The following is a 20592-nucleotide window of genomic DNA, read 5'->3' as shown; positions in this document are numbered from 1 at the left end:
TTCATGCATTATTTCTCTCTGACTGTTTGGTGTGCTTCGGTTTGTGTATTTTGCATTATTAAAAGATAAAATCTCAGACAAAGCTCTTAGATAGCCACGTCAGTAACCGACTCTGCTGCTCCTCACCACAACAAAGATTCACTTTCAGCTACCACTTTTCCCCGAGCCACAGAGTCAGACTAGAGATATGAGTGGCAAACATATCGACCGGTCTGGACATTCATATATCCCCTCACACATCTCTTTCGCTGCAGCGTGCGTCTTGCTTCTGTAGAAGAAAACTTCTGGCCTCTTTATCTCCGGGGTGATGCATGGAAGACGGCGAGGAAAAGCAGATCTGATTCTGACCAACTCCTCCACAGCTGCAGCAACAGTGTACTTTTAACCCTTTACACTCGTGGGAATTGGCTTAATATTGATAGGGCTACATTGAAATGTTTCTTACAGAAGGAATATGAAAAGCATACGCATGGTAGCAATTGTAAGGGAACAGATTGGAGACGATGGGGAAATTATTAGAGCAAAGTTGAAGACACAACATTTCACCTGACACAAGACTGAATCCAAACATTGCACTGTTGATTTTATGTGCATTTTACATTTACTGTACTTTTCACAGCATTAATTGATAACGGTATCTGAAAATACTCTGGATACATTCAGTAACATGTTCAGAATATTACTGGAAAATGTGGGGTAGGTGCAACATAAGACAAAGAACTTACAAGGATATGAGTGAGAGGACTTAACTGGTGTCTCATGACTCAAAGAATAGTCTTCAACTAGCTGTGGCGTTGAGAAACTAGAGCAAGCACACTTCAAGTTGTTTTGTTTGGAACACAAACCTGCATCCCCACCGTCACACAATTACTGTTGTTGTTGTTAACGAACTTAAAAATATATATTTTTTAAAACGTATAACTCACGATCTAGGTCAGGTGGACATCATTTGAAAGGTTGTTCTATTGCCAACATGACTAGCTAAGTTATAAAATACAATCTTACAGTGTTAGGCTTTCACAAAGGCAATTCAGAGAAACAGATCGTCATTTTGGAGCGCACAGAAAGGAGTCATGAGTGCATTCAGGTGCGTGTTCCACAGCGAATTTTCTTCACAATACAGTGGGTTTTGACCAGAGGCGGCGCCTCCTCTTGACAACGCTTCGCTCTCCCAACGCGTCGCTTGAAATTAGCATGAAACAGAGCGCAACTTTTTCAACCGCTCCGCTAGCAGGGTTTCGCCGCTCACCTTCTCACAATCCCCCGCACATTTCTCCGTGTGCCCTCGTTGAAAATGAATGGGGGCGTAAATTCTCCTGCTGAATTCGTTGTTTGTGAAAACCCTACGACAGACAAGCATAGGCTCAGTCTGTTCAGAACAACCCAAGGTATGACGCCATATCATCTTGTAACTGTGCATCAAACACAGTAGGGCTGGTCGATATGGCCAAAATATCATATCATGGTATTTAAAAAAAACTTGGACGGTATTTATGTTTTTGAATAATAAAAGTTCTGAATTTGCTTTATGAGTAGTGCGTGACCCTAGAGTGACAACACATACATTCTAAGTGATTTCAATGGGGCTTTTTCCATTCTGATTGTTTTATACTGTTCAATTCAACCCAAAATAATTGATCCATTTCTGCATTTCCTGTACTCATTTGAGATCATTTCCAAACTGCCAAGCAGGGCTGCACGATATGGGCAAAACATCTAGGCCTTATTTTTAAATAAATGTTGCAATTGCCATTTTACACTTGGGTGAACTGTTGGAATCATGGAAATATAATGAATATTCTAATTCTATAGTTAGAATATAATAGTGGGCTCTTTGAATACAGTGTTGTTTGACATGACAATGAAATAAAATGCCAGGGAGGAGTTGTGACAAGGTAGGAACCAAAGTGTTGATAAGTTTTTCCTAGGGAACCCTATAATCTACCTAATGTAGCTAACATTCTTGCTTCGTGTATTCCTCTTTGATTTAGAAGATACTGTTTCACAAACAACATGCTGATTTAGGTTTACACTATCACTGGTATTATCAGGCTCTATAGCTAATTACGATTGAGCTGACTCATTAGCTAGCTAGTGATTAGCATTAGCAGCTAACAAGATTTAGGCCCAAGTTGCAGAGAACAAACTAGCTGTTTGCAGATGTAAGAAACACAAACAAATAATGTAATTATAGAACGCTAGTGGATTTATATTTAGAAGCAAAGTGAAAACAGCATCGTTGTCATCGACATTGGTGCATGTGCTGCATTGACCATGCAGACTGAATGCAAGTGTCTCGTAGTCGAGAAACAACAAATGTGCTCCTTGAGTGACAGGTGGCGGGGCTAGGTCTGTGTGGAAAGTTGCGCCGAGAGAGACGACTTAAATAGCGAAGTAAACTATAAAAACGTTGCATACAGCATATCACATTTAATAAGCCAAACATTCAAATAACGTTATAGAAGGTAAAGTAAAAACCCAAACCGGTCCGTGCATCAATACCGGTATATCGTAAAATACGGTATACCGGTAAAATACGGTATACCGGCCCAGCCCTAAAATACAGTGATTATAAATGTTGACACTGTTTATGACATGAGTTTTATGATATGGAAACGTGAAGTGCACATTTGGACTCACAGATGTTTACTTGTATGACATCAAAGTGGTATTTATTATAATCCTCAATGTCTCATCTTTCAAAATACATAGAGTCCTCTTAATATACAGCATTTCCCTCACTCAGACAAACAAAACATTTAGGGAAGGAATGGGAGCAACTACTTGTCGCGTGCGGTGCTCAAGTTCAGAACGGCTGTCAGTCAAAAACCATCCAACGCTGTGAAGTGCGGAGCTCTGACGTAATGTGTAGCATGTTACTGTACAGCCACTGCGTTCCAATTTAGACACTTATCAGTGCCTAAATCTGCCATTTTCAACCCGTATACGGGGTACGAGTATAAAGGGCTACAGCACACATTTTCAGGGGACGTGTATTTGCTGGAGTTTTTTTTCCTTCTCTTTCTGCAAACAACCATAACGGACCCCTTTGTGTAGCCAAGCAAATGAAGCTAGGTTGCTCCGATGTCAGTTAAACCATTTTCTGGGTAGACAGAGGGCAGGGCTTAAATGGCTAGGTGTATTTCAGAGATAGGTTGTGTTTAATTCTGTCCCAAACAGAGACATTTAGAGTGACAACCTGCAGGCTCCAGGACTGACGTCAAGCCAGAGTGGTTATTTTTAGCAGGGAGGGAGTAAAAATGTGCAAGTTCCACTGTCTTTTTATAGGGGGAGCTAAGCACTAGTTCTGACCAGCTAAACCTATTCATACTGACCCAGCTATTCATATTGCTTTGTATCATGCAAACTAAACTAGAAAGGTATCTTTATTTCTGACTTGGAACTGGGTTGATGGATAGCTACCAAATGCATTCATAAAAGTTGCAGTAGTACACCGTTTACCTACAAAATATTAGTTATCTCTAAATCTATGGAACATCCCCTCTTCTCTCCTCTGTAGAAGTGTCACTGCTGCAGTAAGAGTGCTGCAGAACAGAATCGAACAGAATAGGAAATCAATAATCCCCATCTCAAACTACACAACAGTTCTTCTACGAATGAAAGCCGTTGGCACAACTGGAGGAGGGGGGAAAAAATATCTACTTACTCAAATTCAGCCAGTAGAGTAGAGAATTGAAGAATTGCATACCACCCATTTAGTGCAGAGCTTTGGCTGACATCTATGCAACCCCTAAAATGGATGTGTTTGGTGCTTTCAATCGATGACATCATCTGTGCAAACTGGCAGGCCTGTGAATGTGAAGCCACTAGCTGCTATATAAACCCTTCACAGCGCTCTGTGCAGCAGAGACAGAACCGGCGAGACATCTGTGGCCATAGTTTCTATTTTGAATAAAAGTGCTGGTAGGCAGGAGTCTTTACACGTATTTTGGGTACTTACGGGTGAGCTATGTAAATAAGGGGTTCACGCGTTAAGTGGGTGTGAAATACTTGAACCCTAGAGGATAGGGGATGTGCATCACCACATGTTTCCATCTCCTTTATAAAACGTCTCATCAACGTCTCATCAACAACAGTGAGGAACCAATAAACCTTCTACTTGTTTCCTTACCCTTAACAAGCAACATAAAGTCCATTATTCACATGCACTTGCAATGCAAAGCAGCAAGAAACAAGAGGACAGAAAAAGCTGTGAAAACAGGGTTGCTAGTGGAAACAGGAAACAATCTGTAGGTGTGACGTAAAATGAGGAACATACATACAGAACATATACTGTAGCCTACACCCAAGAATCATCAAGTCCTCAACATGTATTTTGGACACATATATTGCACATTTCTGTCCCCTCTATGGTTCGTCTTTGTAAGACGACACAGAGCAGGCAGCAAAAAAAGGCAATGCATCTCTGACAGTAATCAGAGAGAAGGATTACATCATTTTAGGCACACCAGACTGAAGCACTGCTGTAGCTACCCCAGGCAGACAGACATACACACTGTCTGAATAGAGAAGCTGTGCATAACAATACAGTCCAACTATAAACCTGTACCTGTTCAAAGGATACGACCGCATAAATAACTTAAGGTATGAACGTTTCAACAATGAATAAACCAAAATGTGCAATATGGCTGTTCACTAATGAATTTGAGAAGCATACTGTAAGTAAAGGGAGTTCTGGGGAGAAATCCTCGGCGCATACTATTCATCTCAAACTATCAAAGCCACAAATCAAACTCGGCTGCCAAAAACACAAATTGCCACACAAGCGAGGCGTGCCTGCCAAGAACAGTTAGGCATTTCATAAGAACGGAACAAGAATTAGGTTTCTCAATATCAGCCTGGCGTGAGAGCCGACACAGAGAATGAGGGGTCAAATGTAGGAGGTGAGTGACTGCCTGACTGCCCTGGTTGTGGTGCTTCCATCATACTCCCCTCCGCTCCATACTGCAGTACTTATTCTCATTTCTATCCTGCTGTAATTATCTGTGGCTATCTGCTGCTCAGGGAAATCAAAGCAGTGGCCTAAAGGCTCTCAGCACTGTGCTGTGACCGGACAGGACGGATGATGTCATCGGAGAAAGGCAGGCGGTAGGGCAGGCGGTCAGCAGAGGAGAGGAGGCACTGCTATGTGCTGGCCGCCATGGGAAGAGGGTGTGGTCCGGCCAGAGGGACAGATAACGGAGAGATGAACGAAGGGAGGGATATCAGTTCGAGGCCAGGGTCGCAAGTGGTGGTGACACTCTATGGGCAATACAAGTTGAGGAAACCTGAAGGGGTACTTTGGGGAGAGGTGAAAATGCTGTGAACCTGCGAGGATGTAATAAACTACAGTTGAGTGGATCAGGGCTTTATGATTCACAGCTTGGTGGAGGCAGGTTATAATTTCTCAGTAGAAATAGTTGTCTCTTGGCTGAGGGAGAGCTGGGGAGGACCAAGTGCACTTTGATCATGCAGATCTGTGGCTAATGTGTTTGACAGATGATAAAACTAGTGCAAAGGGGATAGGGAGTGGCTACACACTGATAACCTTTGATAGATCCGCTCATTGCTTTTCATTTGACTTCCACCTCTATAAAAAGTGTAACACTTAAGCTTCGACTATGAAAGCGATCACACTCAGATAACACGGAAGATATCTACATTAATTTAGGCAGCAACACTGCATTTACTAAGAAGCCAGTACTTGCAGTATATTATTGTTAATCAATATATCTCAACATATTTAGAGGACAGTGAAAACCATTGATCACCGTTATACTGTACTTGCATGCATATAGGCCTTAGGCCTTAGGCCAAAATAATTGTTTCATAGAAAGACTACTCTTTTCTATGGGTTAGCCTGTAACATTTTTATAAGCAGAGGGTCAACTTACTTCCTCTTTTGTCCTATTCTTTCTTTACCCACAAGAACAGAAACGCAGTGGCGGTTCTAGACCATTTCAACTGGGGGGGCCAAGTTGGGGCCAGTTATACTGTTAGAGGGGCCAGTTACATTAGATGTTATTGTTGTCATATCGTTTTCTTCACTGCATTGCAGGCATTAGCAGGCAAAAGACCATGTTCCGCATTGCCACTGTCTAATAACGGATGTAAAAAAAAGAACGATAGCAAAAATGTGTTATGTAAAAATTATTTCATACTCCACATTTTGGGGGGCCACAATTGTTGTCACAGGGGCACTGGCCCCCCCATGGCCCCTCCCCAGAACCACTAGTGCAGAAACGGTTCCTCTTATGCTTTAAAACGGTGTGTGCCAAAGCGGAAGTGAGTTTATATCGCATTCTAATTTTAAAAATGACCTTACTCAGCCCTTCTGCATTGTTCCAGGACCGGGTTAACCACCTGTTTGTAATACCGATAGTGCTCCACTTCTGGCCTAGATCCAGTCGAATTCGTGGAAAGTGTGGGGAGGAGGAGGATTGTGTCATGTTTTTTTTGTGGGTTGACATGTTTCATGGACGGTTTCCAATGTGGGTACAGCGTGTGTGTGTGTGTGTGGGCTGTGGCTGGCTGTTGGGAACACCCTCCGTACCAATAGGGGCCCTGTGAACACTGCAACAGACACACTGGCCATCAGAAACCATTCAAATGTCTTATGTCATTTAGTGACTTTGCGAACTCTGCCAGCTCTTGCAAAACCAACATTCCTGCTTCTGTTGTTCATTTTTGGCAGCTGGCTTGGGTTGTCAATGAAATCAGACATTTCGCTAGAGTAAAGGGGAAAAAGAGGAGATTCTGCAAAAGCTCCAAACATTAAGACAGGGAATTCACTTCCAAGAACAAAACAAAAAAAAGAGTCATGCAATTGGCTAGGGTAGAATGCAATAAGCCTCTGGCAAAGACGTTGGCAAGCCACCCTGGATGAAAGGACACCTCTCCTCCCTAAAACTAGTGCTCCAGGAACCGTGTCAAACCGCTGACCCCAAATCCTCTGCAATATATTATGGGGAACAAATAAGCCAGGAGACCACAGTGATTTATATCAGGCGTGCCATGTCCCGCCAGTGCTCCCTGAGTTCATTCATCTTTTGCAAACGATACACGGCCGTATTTCCCACTCATTTCCCCTGCAAGGAAAGGAAAAGTGCTGTGAAGGCCAAGACACACCACAAGACGCGCACAAGCTATGACTGAGTATTCAGCCGGATACCAATCATAAAACCAAACACTTCAGACGAGACAACATGAACAATATGTTCAGAACTTGCCCGCTGTACATTTGACAGCTTGGATATGTGATTGATTGAAACCAAGGGCTTTGATTTCTTTCATATTGTTGCAGTTCTAAAGGGATAGTGGCCAGACTGTCGATCGCAAGGCAATAATTCAGAAATCATCAGAATAACATGTACAAATCCAGTCCAATCATCTAATAAAACAACTTTTTAAATGTTTTTATTTAACCTTTATTTATACAAGTTTTTCTCATTGAAATAACATCTCTTTTTTCAAGAGAGACCTGGTCCTACAGCAGCAGGGGGGCGCAAAATTTCAGACAAAACAACTTACATACACTAACGCAACATTGAACAAAACTATAGGCACACACACAGTACAACAATTACATATTACGTAACAAAGGACTCCAGTACCTTTGATAGTACAGACAATTTTGATATGGGTCGATAGTTGTCAAGTAGCGAAGGATCTCCACCTTTCAGGATAGGCAGTACAAAAACAGATTTCCATAACTTGGGGATTTCCTTAATGTCAAGCGTGAGGTTAAAAGTACATGTTAAGGGGGGAGCAATGATGTCAGCAGCTAGGTGTAGGAGGCGGGGGTCTAGATCATCAGGGCCAGGGGATTTCTTTCTATCAATTTCTTTCAGGGCTTTACGCACTTCTGAAACAGAGAAGGATGAGAAGGAGAACCTGGCAAAGGAGTGCACAGGGGTGTCAGGTAAATTCACAGGGGGCTCATTTATACCTTCAACCTTTTCAAATAAACTGCCTGCATCTAGAATATGCTGATTCAAGGCTTTCAGAATGGAGGTTCTCTCAGTTACAATCTCTGTCTCTACCAACAATTGTTTGGGAAGCTGTGTATCTTTTTTGCACTCCAAACCTTTCACTACTTTGCCAAGATTTGGAGGGATTATTTAAATTATCCGAAGTAGATTTAAGGAGGTGGTCTGCTTTCAGTTTTCGGGTCATAGCCACACCCATATTTCAAAGACGTTTAAAAGCCATCCAATCATCCTCTTTCTTTAGCCCACATAATAGCATTTTGTCCCCTTATGATTTTAGTAAGTTCATCAGTAAACCAAGGGTTCTTTCTGCACTTAATCCTGATTTATTTTAAAAGAGGCATGCCTATTGCATACATCCTGAAATGCGTCGTGGAAGTAAGAAGAGGATAGTTTAACATCAGGGACTAATTCAATTATATTCCATTCCATGCTAGATACATCATGTAAAAAACCTTGAATATCAAACCGCTTCCAGTTTCTTTTCGTAATCACACGTGGAGATCGCTTAGGAGTTTTACCATCTCTCACACAGGAAATAGCACAGTGATCACTAATGTCATTTGCAAAAATACCAGAAGCATTAAAACGATGAGGAGTATTGGTTAAGATCAAATCAATCAAAGAGGATACTTTATAATCAACCTAGTTACACTGTTGACAATCTGGGTGAGATTATAGGTATTGCATAGAATTTAGAGATGATCGGAGTTAGATGTTAACCAATCCTGATTCAGATCACCCATCAAGACAAACTCAGAATTGACATGCTGTGATAACAATTCGGAAAAAAATACAATCCAGAGAGCCAGCAGTAGCAGATGGAGGTCTATAAACAACAAGATACAACAATATCTAAAGATGAGCCGAGGTTTAGGTTCAAACACAGATATTCAAATTGCTTAGGTTTAGTAACAGAAGTCAGTACGACCGCCGAGAATTTGTCTTTTACGTATACAGCAACACCACCACCCGTAGATTTATGATCTGCACAAAAAACATTGTAACCATTTATGCCAATATTTTTGTCTCAAATAGATTTTTGGAGCCAGGATTCAGAAAGCATAAATACGTCAGGGTCGGCAGTTTTTATCCATATATTCCCCAAAATCAAGCTTCAGCAGAAGACTTCTTACATTCATATGCAGAAACTTCAGGCCACTCTGACTACTTAATTGGGCAGGGGTAAAAATGTCAGGACCTGGGTTAGATTGCACATTTCTAGACAGTAGAAGCAGCAAGATAATGGCAAGTCTAGATCGGGGGTTTTTACAGACGGGACTTGAACGACAATCCATAGTCACCAGTCTTTAATGCCACACATTTCAGGAGATGTGTAAAGTCCAGAGACATGGTTCAGTACCAAGAGAACAGTCCTGACATGTAAGCGCAAGAGTCAGATTTCTCCCATGTTGTTTGGGAGAAATGTGCACAGTTCTCACGTGCATTTACGGAGCAAGAGGGTGGTTTCTCCCGAAACACGAGGGAGAAACAGTCATGTATTTCCTCATTCACAAAGCAACGGGCTCTAAAAGTATTGCCAACATTGTAAAAGCCAAGGGTAGACAACAGCAAAATGAGCGACAGCAGCATGTTTGTTTATTGCCTTATCAATTACCATGGGAGAAAACACAGTGCTAGGCACATAGAAAGTTTACAGAACAATCTAAGATATGTAGCCAATGCAACGCTAAACCCTCGTTAAATGAGCTACGACTTCAAATGAAAAACGTTCCTAAATAATAATACAAAACACAGCAAGAATCACTAATCAAATAGTCCAACAGCAGATCCGTAAACAAGTCTGCGATGTATGCGTATGATGTAGACGAGCAAAGCTCCGGGGGGGAGAGAGGGAGGGAGAGAGAGTGGCGAGGGCACCTGTAGCAGACTGGGAGAGACAGACCTGGGCAGGCGGGGAGCAGTGCAGCAGGTAACACGAGGTGGCTGAAGAGAGGACCTCAACTAGGCAGAGATCCAGGGCAACGATAAATTATAAAATAACCGTTGGGCAGAAAACAAAACCATGAAGGTGATATAAATCGCTAACCAGAACGGTAATAAAAATGGCTAAAATCATGTAAAAGCAGGGAGCAAAATGTTTGGTGATCAGATCCTATGTGATGCTGTGTGCACACTGCCCACAAAATGGCTAAAGTCATGTAAAAGCAGGGAGCAAAATGTTTGGTGATCAGATCCAATGTGATGCTGTGTGCACACTGCCCACAAAATGAGGTGGAAAAAAAGACATGTACTCTTGCATTCACACTAAATCTATATGTCTAAAAACAGTTAGAGGAACAGGTGCAGATAGGTAAGTCTTCCCATACTGTACTCCTAACCTAGGTTTGCTCAGAGCAACACAAAAGGAATTCTATGGAGGAAATAGTATCACTTTTTGCAAACAAAGCCATGCAATATTGAAATTTTAAGAACAACAGGCCTTTACCTCGACCATCTCTATTATGTTAACCAAACGTAGAACACATGAAACCATTATCTAAAGACTAACTGCACAACAAAGAGCTGGACCTTTCAGATGCTTCAAAAAACACTAGATTCCTGCGGTTTCAGATGCTTCAAGAAACACTAGATCCCTGCGGATTCAGATGCTACAAGAAACACTAGATCCCTGCGGATTCAGATGCTTCAAGAAACACTAGATCCCTGCGGATTCAGATGCTTCAAGAAACACTAGATCCCTGCGGTTTCAGATGCTTCAAGAAACACTAGATTCCTGCGGTTTCAGATGCTTCAAGAAACACTAGATCCCTGCGGTTTCAGATGCTTCAAGAGAGACTAGATCCCTGCGGTTTCAGATACTTAAAAAAATGGATCCCTGCGGAGACTCAGTCAAGGTGGTTCTGAGGGGTTTTACCAATAAACTTGTTCATTTCAAAAAGGGTCTGCAGAGAACAGATAAATCCACATTGACTCTGTTCAGCGAGATCAAAAGTCAAATTCATACAGTAGCTGCCAAAGATGATTTGATATAAAAAAATAAATACTATTCTCTGTATGATTTGGCTTTCTAGACATGTTTTATTAGAATTACTGTTTGGGTAGATTTCTGCACATTATCCGATGACTATTCTTATTCCCCATTTCTCTGTTCAACATAATGACAACACATTTCTCAGTGTCTCATATTTTCTGAATTTTGAGCAACCAGGACAGAGGAGGAAGTGTGAAGCAAGGGTTATTTTGGAGCTTGATTCTGTTTAAATGACTTCCAGACTGCATCCTCATGGGGGCAGGGACTGGCTCCAGCTCACACCTGTTACTGCCCCCCTCTGTCCAGTTCCTCGCACTGCACCACGATCACATTTTTCAGAGGACCATTTTTGCTAAACAAAATGCATAATGAATGAATCTGACAGTCATTACTACCACCCACATCTAGAAAATATATCTTATCTACTGTATATAATTTGCATCTAATATATAAAGGCAAACCAATGTATGGTGGTCTTAAACATGATATATAAATATACACTGAGTGTACAAAACATTAGGAACACCTGTTCTTTCTTGACATAGACTGACCATGTAAATCCAGGTGAAAGCTATGATCCCATATTGATGTCACTTGTTAAATCCTCTTCCATCAGTATAGATGAAAGGGAGGAGACAGGTTAAAGAAGGATTTTTTTAGCCTTAAGACATGGATTGTGTATGTGTGCCATTCAGAGGTTGAATGGGCAAGACAAAATATTTAAGTGCCTTTGAACAGGGTACGGTAGTAGGTGCCAGGGGCACTGGTTTGTGTCAAGAAGTGCAACACTGCTGGGTTTTTCACGCTCAACAGTTTCTTGTGTGTATCAAGAATGGTCCACCACCCAAAAGACGTCCAGCCAAATTGACACAACTGTGGAATGCTTTTGACACCTTGTAGACTTTTGACACCTTGTAGAATTGAGGCTGTTCTGAGGGCAAAAGGGAGGTAGCAACTCAATATTAGGAAGGTGTTCCTACTGTTTGGTATACTCAGTGTATAAGTAGCCTTGTTGCACAAGCCTTGGCTTGGAAGAGCCGGAAGGGCTCATTAGGGGAAGGATGCTATTTCTTGTTTCTGTAGCGTAAGGCAGCTTCATGTGTACCGCTTGGACAGGACGCTAGTCTATTGCCGGGCCTATTCAGAGTGTGACTACAGTATATACACTATATATACAAAAGTATGTGGACACCCCTTCAAATTAGTGGATTTGGCTATCTCAGCCACACTTGTTGCTGACAGGTGTATAAAATCGAGCACACTGCCATGCAATCTCGATAGATACATTTGCAGTAAAATGGCCTTACTGAAGTGCTCAGTGACTTTCAATGTGGCACCGTCATAGGATGCCACCTTTCCAACAAGTCAGTTCATCAAATTTCTTCCCTACTAGAGCTTCCCCGGTCAACTCTAAGTGCTGTTATTGTGAAGTGGAAATATCTAGGAGCAACAATGGCTCAGCCGCAAAGTCGTAGGCCACACAAGCTCACAGAACGAGACCGCCGAGTACTGAAGCGCACCAAAAAAATTTGTCTGTCCTCAGTTGCAACACTCACTACCGAGTTCCAAACTGCCTCTGGAAGCAACGTCAGGACAATAACTGTTCGTCGTGAGCGTCATGAAATTGGTTTCCATAGCCGAGCAGCCGCACACAAGCCTAAGTTCACAATGCCAAGTGTCGGCTGGAGTGGTGTAAAGCTTGCCGTCTTTGGACTCTGGAGCAGTGGAAACACGTTCTCTGGAGTGATTAAATCGCACTTCACCATCTGGCAGTCTGGCTACCTTCCCCAATGCCTAGCACCAACTGTAAAGTTTGGTGGAGGAGGAATAATGGTTCGGGCTAGGCCCCTTAGTTCCAGTAAAAGGAAATCTTAACGCTACAGCATACAGTGACATTCTAGATGATTCTGTGCTTCCAACTTTTTCCTGTTTGTGCCCCTGTGCACAAAGCGAGGTCCATACAGAAGTGGTTTGTCGAGATCGGTGTGGAAGAACTTGACTGGCCTACACAGAGCCCTGACCTCAACCCCATCGAACACCTTTGGGATGAATTGGAACGCCGACTGTGAGCCAGACCTAATCGCCCAAAATCAGTGCCCGACCTCACTAATGCTTGTGGCTGAATGGAAGTAAATCTCCGCTGCAATGTTCGAACATCTAATGTAAAGCCTTCCCAGAAGAGTGGAAGCTGTTATAGCAGCAAAGGGGGGACTAACTCCATATTAATGTCCATGATTTTGGAATGAGATGTTCGATGAGCAGTGTATATTCATACAGTAACAATTGTTTTTCCAATGATGTTGAGTGTTCTAGAATGAACCTACACATTCTAGGGGCATTTGCTGTTACTTACAACACACCCGATGAATACACACTTACAATCAATCCATGATGAGTTCAACACACTACATGCAGACAGATGGTTCGGTTGGGTCAGATTTAATTTGACCGAAAGACTATAGCGAGAAGAAAATATGCATGCAAGTGTCAAAAGATCTGTGTATAAATTACAAACAACAAAGGAGCCGGGGCTCTGAAGAATGCTCCCAAATGACTCCAGCCTGTCTCTGTAAAGCAGAACCATTTGTATGGATAGAGTTTCTCACAGTAAACCTAAGCCCAAAAGGCACAGAGCACATTTCTCAAATGAATCCATAAATCCATTTCTAAGTCATGGGGGCTTTGAAGTCATTTCTATGGCTTTGAATGAAAGCAGTCAAACTGGGCCAACTAACTAGCTTTGGAATTTGTCTATTAAGTGAACTCACTAGCAGCTCATTATGCACTTTTACCCCTACCCACATGTACATACTGTATTATCTCAATTACCTCAACTACTTCCTACCACTGAGCGTTGACTCGGTACTGGTATTCCTTGCATATAGCCTCGTTATTTTTTAAATTGTGTTACTATTTCCTTTTTTATTTAGCAAATATTTGTCTTACTTTTTAACTCTGCGTTGTTGGGAATGTCTACAGTAAGCATTTTACAGTAAAGTCGGTGCATGTGACCAGCATGTGACCAATAAAATTTGATTTGATCCCCAGTAGAGAATTATTTTAAACATTTTCTCGAGACAACTCTGTGAATATTGTAGAGACAGGTTATTCGATACGCAATACTTACTGAGGCTCTGTATTAATTTAAATAACCTATTCCCCATTGTTCCTTAAGATTCAGTGAATCTTGAATTGGACTGATATTTACTGATTGTACAGTACATGTCAGTCATTCAGTATATGGTAACATAGCTGACACCATCACTTCAGCCAGACTATAGTTCCTATCAGGTGTACCTCACAGCTTTAACTGTCATTCACAGTGCAGCACAGTTCAAGAAGATATCCCTCACCAACTCATCCTCTACAGTCGTGGCCAAAAGTTTTGAGAATGACACAAATATTCATTTTCACAAAGTCTGCTGCTTCAGTGGCTTTAGATATGTTTGTCAGATGTTACTATGGAATACTGAAGTATAATTGCAAGCGTTTCATAAGTGTCGAAGGCTTTTATTGACAATTCCATGAAGTTGATGCAAAGAGTCAATATTTGCAGTGTTGACCCTTCTTTTTCAAGACCTCTGCAATCCGCCCTGGCATGCTGTCAATTAAATTCTGGGCCACATCCTGACTGACGGCAGCCCATTCTTGCATAATCAATGCTTGGAGTTTGTCAGAATTTGTGGGTTTTGTTTGTCTACCCGCCTCTTGGGATTAAGGTCTGGGGAGTTTCCTGGCCATGGACCCAAAATATTTATGTTTTGTTCCCTGAGCCACTTAGTTATCACTTTTGCCTTATGGCAAGGTGCTCCATCAGGCTGGAAAAGACTTTAGCCCAGTCCTCAGCAGTCCAATCCCTGTACCTTTTGCAGAATATCAGTCTGTCCCTGATGTTTTTCCTGGAGAGAAGTGGCTTCTTTGCTGCCCTTCTTGACACCAGGCCATCCTCCAAAAGTCTTCGCCTCACTGTGCGTGCAGATGCACTCACACCTGCCTGCTGCCATTCCTGAGCAAGCTCTGTACTGGCGGTGCCCCAATCCCGCAGCTTAATCAACTTTAGGAGACGGTCCTTTCGCTTGCTGGACTTTCTTGGGCGCCCTGAAGTCTTCTTCACAACAATTGAACCGCTCTTCTTGAAGTTCTTGATGATCCGATAAATGGTTGATTTAGGTGCAATCTTACTGGCAGCAAAATCCTTGCCTGTGAAGCCCTTTTTGTGCAAAGCAAATGATGACGGCACGTGTTTCCTTGCAGGTAACCATGGTTGACAGAGGAAGAACAATGATTCCAAGCACCACCCTCCTTTTGAAGCTGCCAGTCTGTTATTCAAACTCAATCAGCATGACAGAGTGATCTCCAGCCTTGTCCTTGTCAACACTCACACCTGTGTTAACGAGAGAATCACTGACATGATGTCAGCTGGTCCTTTTGTGGCATGGCTGAATTGCAGTGGAAATGTTTTTTGGGGATTCAGTTCATTTGCATGGCAAAAAGGGACTTTGCAATTAATTGCAATTCATCTGATCACTCTTCATAACATTCTGGAGTATATGCAAATTGCCATCATACAAACTGAGGCAGTATACTTTCTAAAAAATTTATATTTGTGTCATTCTCAAAACTTTTGGCCATGACTGTACTGCCCTACTTCGACTATCCTCAACCTTCTGTGCGTGATACCAAACTAGTCATTCGGAATTCAGCATCTCAGACCATCTCTTCACCCTAATAGCAATAGGCACTGTTTCCTCCACCGTTTTCACTTGTCTTATTCCCTTTTTCAGTCCAGCGGCTCATTTGGAATGCAGCGACTTCTGCTCACACTCTGCATTATTCACCGTTTCCAAGAAACTCTACGCACCCTGGAGGACTATGCCTTCCTCTCCCATTTCCATATTCGTCCTTTAGGAATCTACACTACACTGCGTTACAGTTTCGAAATCTCACTTGGAGAATACAAATTTGGCTGTGGATGCGAGCCCCTCGCAGCCAGAGAGACAGCTGGAGACTGATTTAACATGCGACTGGAGGGACCCGGTCAGCGGTGTGGCAGCCAAGGACAGGCTCTGTGTTTGTTGGTCTACTGGTGGGGCCTAATCACCCACCGACCAGCCAGTCAGCTGTCTTTCTGTCTGTCTGGAGAGGCCAGAGTGATGCATTCATATATATGTGTTGGTGTGAGTAGCAAATATCAAGTAAGATTTCTCATAACACCCAATTTCTTAAGTCAGAGGAATGATGGGGAGCTTCATCATGAACATCAAATTAAGTAGCAGCTTGTTGTCAGAGCTAAGGTCCAACAATGTCCAGCATACCTGGAGAAATTGGGGTTAAGTGCCTTGCTGAAGGGCACAATGGCAGATTTTTCTACCTTGTCGGCTCTGGGATTTGAACCAGTTACGATTCAGTTACTGGCACAACGCTCTAACCTCGAGGTTACCTTAAGACCTGGCTGTCTCCAGATATGCCAAAACTCACATCTAGCTAGAGGCAGAGGTGAACTAGACAATATCTGAATATCTCACACTGATTAGAAACAAAAACATAGGCTGTATATACACTGAGTTTACCAAACATTTGGAACACCTTCCTAATATTGAGTTGTCCCCCCCTTTGCCCTCAGAACAGCCTCAATTCGTTGGGGCATGGAGTCTACAAGGTGTCGAAAGCGTTTCACAGTGATGCTGGCCCATGTCGACTCCAATGCTTCCCACAGTTGTGTCAAATTGGCTCCTACTACCGTACCCCATTCAAAGGCACTTAAATCTTGTCTTGCCCATTCACCCTCTGAATGGCACATACACAATCCATGTCTCAATTGTCTCAAAGCTTAAAAATCTTTCTTTAACCCTGTCTCCTCCCCTTTATCTACACTGAATGAAGTGGATTTAACAAGTGACATCAATAAGGAATCATAGCTTTCACCTGGATTCACCTGGTCAGTCTGTCATGGAAAGAGTAGGTGTTCTTAATGTTTGTACACTCAGTGTACAGTATATCAGGGGTACACAACTCAGGCCCTCAAGATCCTCAGTCCAGCTGTTTTTTTCCTCCTTGGATCCTAATTGATAAAAGGCCAGGATGAAAAAGGAGCAGCATACAGCACATAGGCCCTCAAAGACTGGAGCTGTGTAGTATTATGACTAACCATGCATATGTCTGTGCTTCAGCGGATGGTGGGTAGATCAATAATCACAGGAGCCCACGTCTCCTTGCAGCTGTAGGATCTGCGGTAAGGCCACGGTGAGGACCACAGCGTCAAACTGCTCCGTGGCCGTGCCCTTCCGACACACCTCCCAGCTCGTGCCCTTCTGGTAGATGTGGGTGACTTGGTGGTTAAAGAACACCTCTGCCTCTGCCTGGGTGCAGAGATGCAGAGTCGACAATGTTGCAGTGAAAGAGAGGGACAGACGGAGGGAGAGAAGGAGAGAAAGAGAGAGGCGGTGAGGAAAAATCCAGAGAGGATGTCAAATACAGAGAACCTGTTTGATTGTGCATCACTGGGGAAATGATTCAAACTTTGTGGTTAATGATACACACAGCCTGGAGATGGTTACACACACACGCTCTGCCGCACATGGCGGTGGCAAGCGACGAGTAGAACAGTATGTTACCTCACCACAAACAGTAATCAAATGATGCACAATGAGGAGGAAACACAGGACGACATAGTGAATAAGGACGCGGAGTTGTACATTCCAGAATTAGACTACAGAATCTCTTTAGAGATGAAGAACCAGGTTAGGCGCACCATAGAGGTCCAGAAAAAATATAGATGGAGCCCTCAACCTCTTTTTTGTGGAGACTGGAAATAAAATAGCTGTTGTTGCACGAGGGTTGTGATTTGATCTGCTAACACTGTACTATTAGGTTTTGAAGGCATCAATTCCTGTGAATGTTTTCTAAAAGGCCTGGACTGGGTAATACTGTAGATATCCCCCTCCTTTATCTGTTGACAGCCCTCTTCTGTCGGGTTGCTAACGACTTGCAACCAAAGGACCTCGTATGACATTAACCTAGTATGACATTCTGCTATCTTATACTCAATAGACAACGATACAAGCAAATCACATCTCCAACAAGGTCCTTGTCAAAGATATTTGAGACAGACATGAAATGTGTGCTCTTCAAATACAAGGTAAAAAGGGTAGGAGACAGGGCTACCTGACTGCTTGAGGAAATGTTTGACGATGGAGGACACTCCTGTTGGAGTGACATAGTTTTAATGGCCTCCATCCATCACCTCTCCTTCCACTGAGGACAACAGGGGCTTCAGAACACCATGGGCCAGCAGCTCTTCATAGAAACTGAAACACACTGTGATGAAGATGAGAGCCATCTTGGAACCCAAAGAATAACTTGCTCAAAGTTGACAGAACAAACAGACACCAATGGATTGACATTTGTTGAGTCCCCTTACAAATATAATTGGTAAAATGTTGTAAAATATGTTCACATTTGATTATGCTAGTAACATATTGCCATAATTAGTCTGGTAGCCAACCTTCAAAAAGGTATTTCGTTTGAGATACCCCTACCCGAGGCACAACAAAACACAACCACGTATTTTCACATCTCTTAACGTCTCCCATACACAGTACCAGTCAAAAGTTGGGACACACCTACTCATTCCAGGGTTTTTCTTTATTTCTACCATTTTCTACATTGAAGAATAATAGTGAAGGCATCAATACTACGAAATAAAACATATGGAATCATGTACAGTTGAAGTCGGAAGTTTACATACACTTAGTTTGGAGTCATTAAAACTCGTTTTTCAACCACTCCACAAATTTCTTGTTAACAAACTATAGTTTTGGCAAGTCGGTTAGGACATCTACTTTGTGCATGACACAAGTAATTTTTCCAACAATTGTTTACAGACAGATTATTTCACTTATAATTCACTGTATCACAATTCCAGTGGATCAGAATTTTACAAACACTAAGTTGACTGTGCCTTTAACCAGCTTGGAAAATTCCAGAAAATGATGTCATAGCTTTAGAAGCTTCTGATAGGCTAATTGACATCATTTGAGTCAATTGGAGGTGTACCTGTGGATGTATTTCAAGGACTACCTTCAAACTCTTTGCTCTTTGCTTGACATCATGGGAAAATCAAAAGAAATCAGCCAAGACCTCAGAAAAAGTTTTGTGGACCTCCACAAGTCTGGCTCTTCCTTGGGAGCAATTTCCAAACACCTGAAGGTACCACGTTCATCTGTATAAACAATAGTACGCAAGTATAAACACCATGGGACCACGGAGCCGTCATACCGCTCAGGAAGGAGACGTGTTCTGTCTCCTAGATATGAACGTACTTTGGTGCGAAAAGTGCAAATCAATCCCAGAACAACAGCAAACCTTGTGAAGATGCTGGAGGAAACGGGTACAAAAGTATCTATATCCACAGTAAAACGAGTCCTATATTGACCTAACCTGAAAGGCAGCTCAGCAAGGAAGAAGCCACTGGTCCAAAACCGTCATATAAAAGCCAGACTATGGTTTGCAACTGCACATGGGGACAAAGATCGTAGTTTTTGGAGAAATGTCCTCTGGTCTGATGAAACAAAAATAGAACTGTTTGGCCATAATGACCATCATTATTATTAGAGGGAAAAGGGGGATGCTTGCAAGCCAAAGAACACCATCCCAACTGTGAAACACGGGGGTGGCAGCATCATGTTGTGGGGGTGCTTTGCTGCAGGAGGGACTGGTGCACTTCACTAAATAGATGGCATCATGAGGGAGGAAAATTATGTGGATATATTGAAGCAACGTCTCAAGACATCAGTCAGGAAGTTAAAGCTTGGTCGCAAACGGGTCTTCCAAATGGACAATGACACCAAGCATACTTGTAGCAAAATGGCTTAAGGACAACACAGTCGAGGTATTGGAGTGGCCATCACAAAGCACTGACCTATATCATATAGAACATTTGTGGGCAGAGCTGAAAAAGCGTGTGCGAGCAAGGAGGCCTACAAACCTGACACAGTTACACCAGCTCTGTCAGGAGGAATGGGCCAAAATTCACCCAACTTATTGTGGGAAGCTTGTGGAAGGCTACCCGATACGTTTGACCCAAGTTAAACAATTTAATTTAATTCTTAAAATAAAGTGGTGATCCTAACTGACCTAAGACATGGACTTTTTACTAGGATTAAATGTCAGGAATTGTAAAAAAATAAAAAGAGTTTAAATGTATTTGGCTAAGGTATGTAAACTTCCGACTTCAACTGTATATATTGTGTCTTGCCCATTCACCCTCTGAATGGCACACATACACAATCCTTGTCTCAATTGTCTCAAGGCTTAAAAAGTATTCTATATTCTATACCTGTCTCCTCCCTCTTACACTGATTGAAGTGGATTTAACAAGTGACATCAATAAGGGATCATACCTTTCACCTGGATTCACCTGGTCAGTCTGTCATGGAAATAGCAGGTGTTCATAATGTTTTGAACAATCAGTGTACGCTTAAACCTTGAAATGATAATAACTCAAACTAGATGGTACCTGTACATGAAGTAAAGTTGTGAGGGTTGCTTTAGCTCTTCAAAAGTATTTTTGTGGTACTGGAAGAAGTTTAAAATGTTTAACCTTACTAT

At 42.3% G+C, this 20592-nt stretch overlaps 1 long non-coding RNA gene across 2 annotated transcripts in view; it reads right to left on the bottom strand.

Moving 5' to 3' along the window:
* LOC106589389 (uncharacterized) overlaps positions 1-3906 on the bottom strand; it is a 28192-nt gene extending 24286 nt beyond the window's left edge. For both annotated transcript variants that reach the window (XR_006762541.2, XR_014383023.1), the window contains exon 1: positions 3668-3906. This is a non-coding gene — a long non-coding RNA (uncharacterized LOC106589389). The remainder of the gene's footprint in view (positions 1-3667) is intronic.
* Between the last annotated feature and the right edge of the window lie 16686 nt (positions 3907-20592).

The sequence above is a fragment of the Salmo salar genome, chromosome 28 (assembly GCF_965601325.2).
Source record: "Salmo salar chromosome 28, fSalSal1, whole genome shotgun sequence".
Classification (NCBI taxonomy): Eukaryota; Metazoa; Chordata; class Actinopteri; order Salmoniformes; family Salmonidae; genus Salmo; species Salmo salar.
This window is presented reverse-complemented; position numbering and strand designations above follow the sequence as displayed.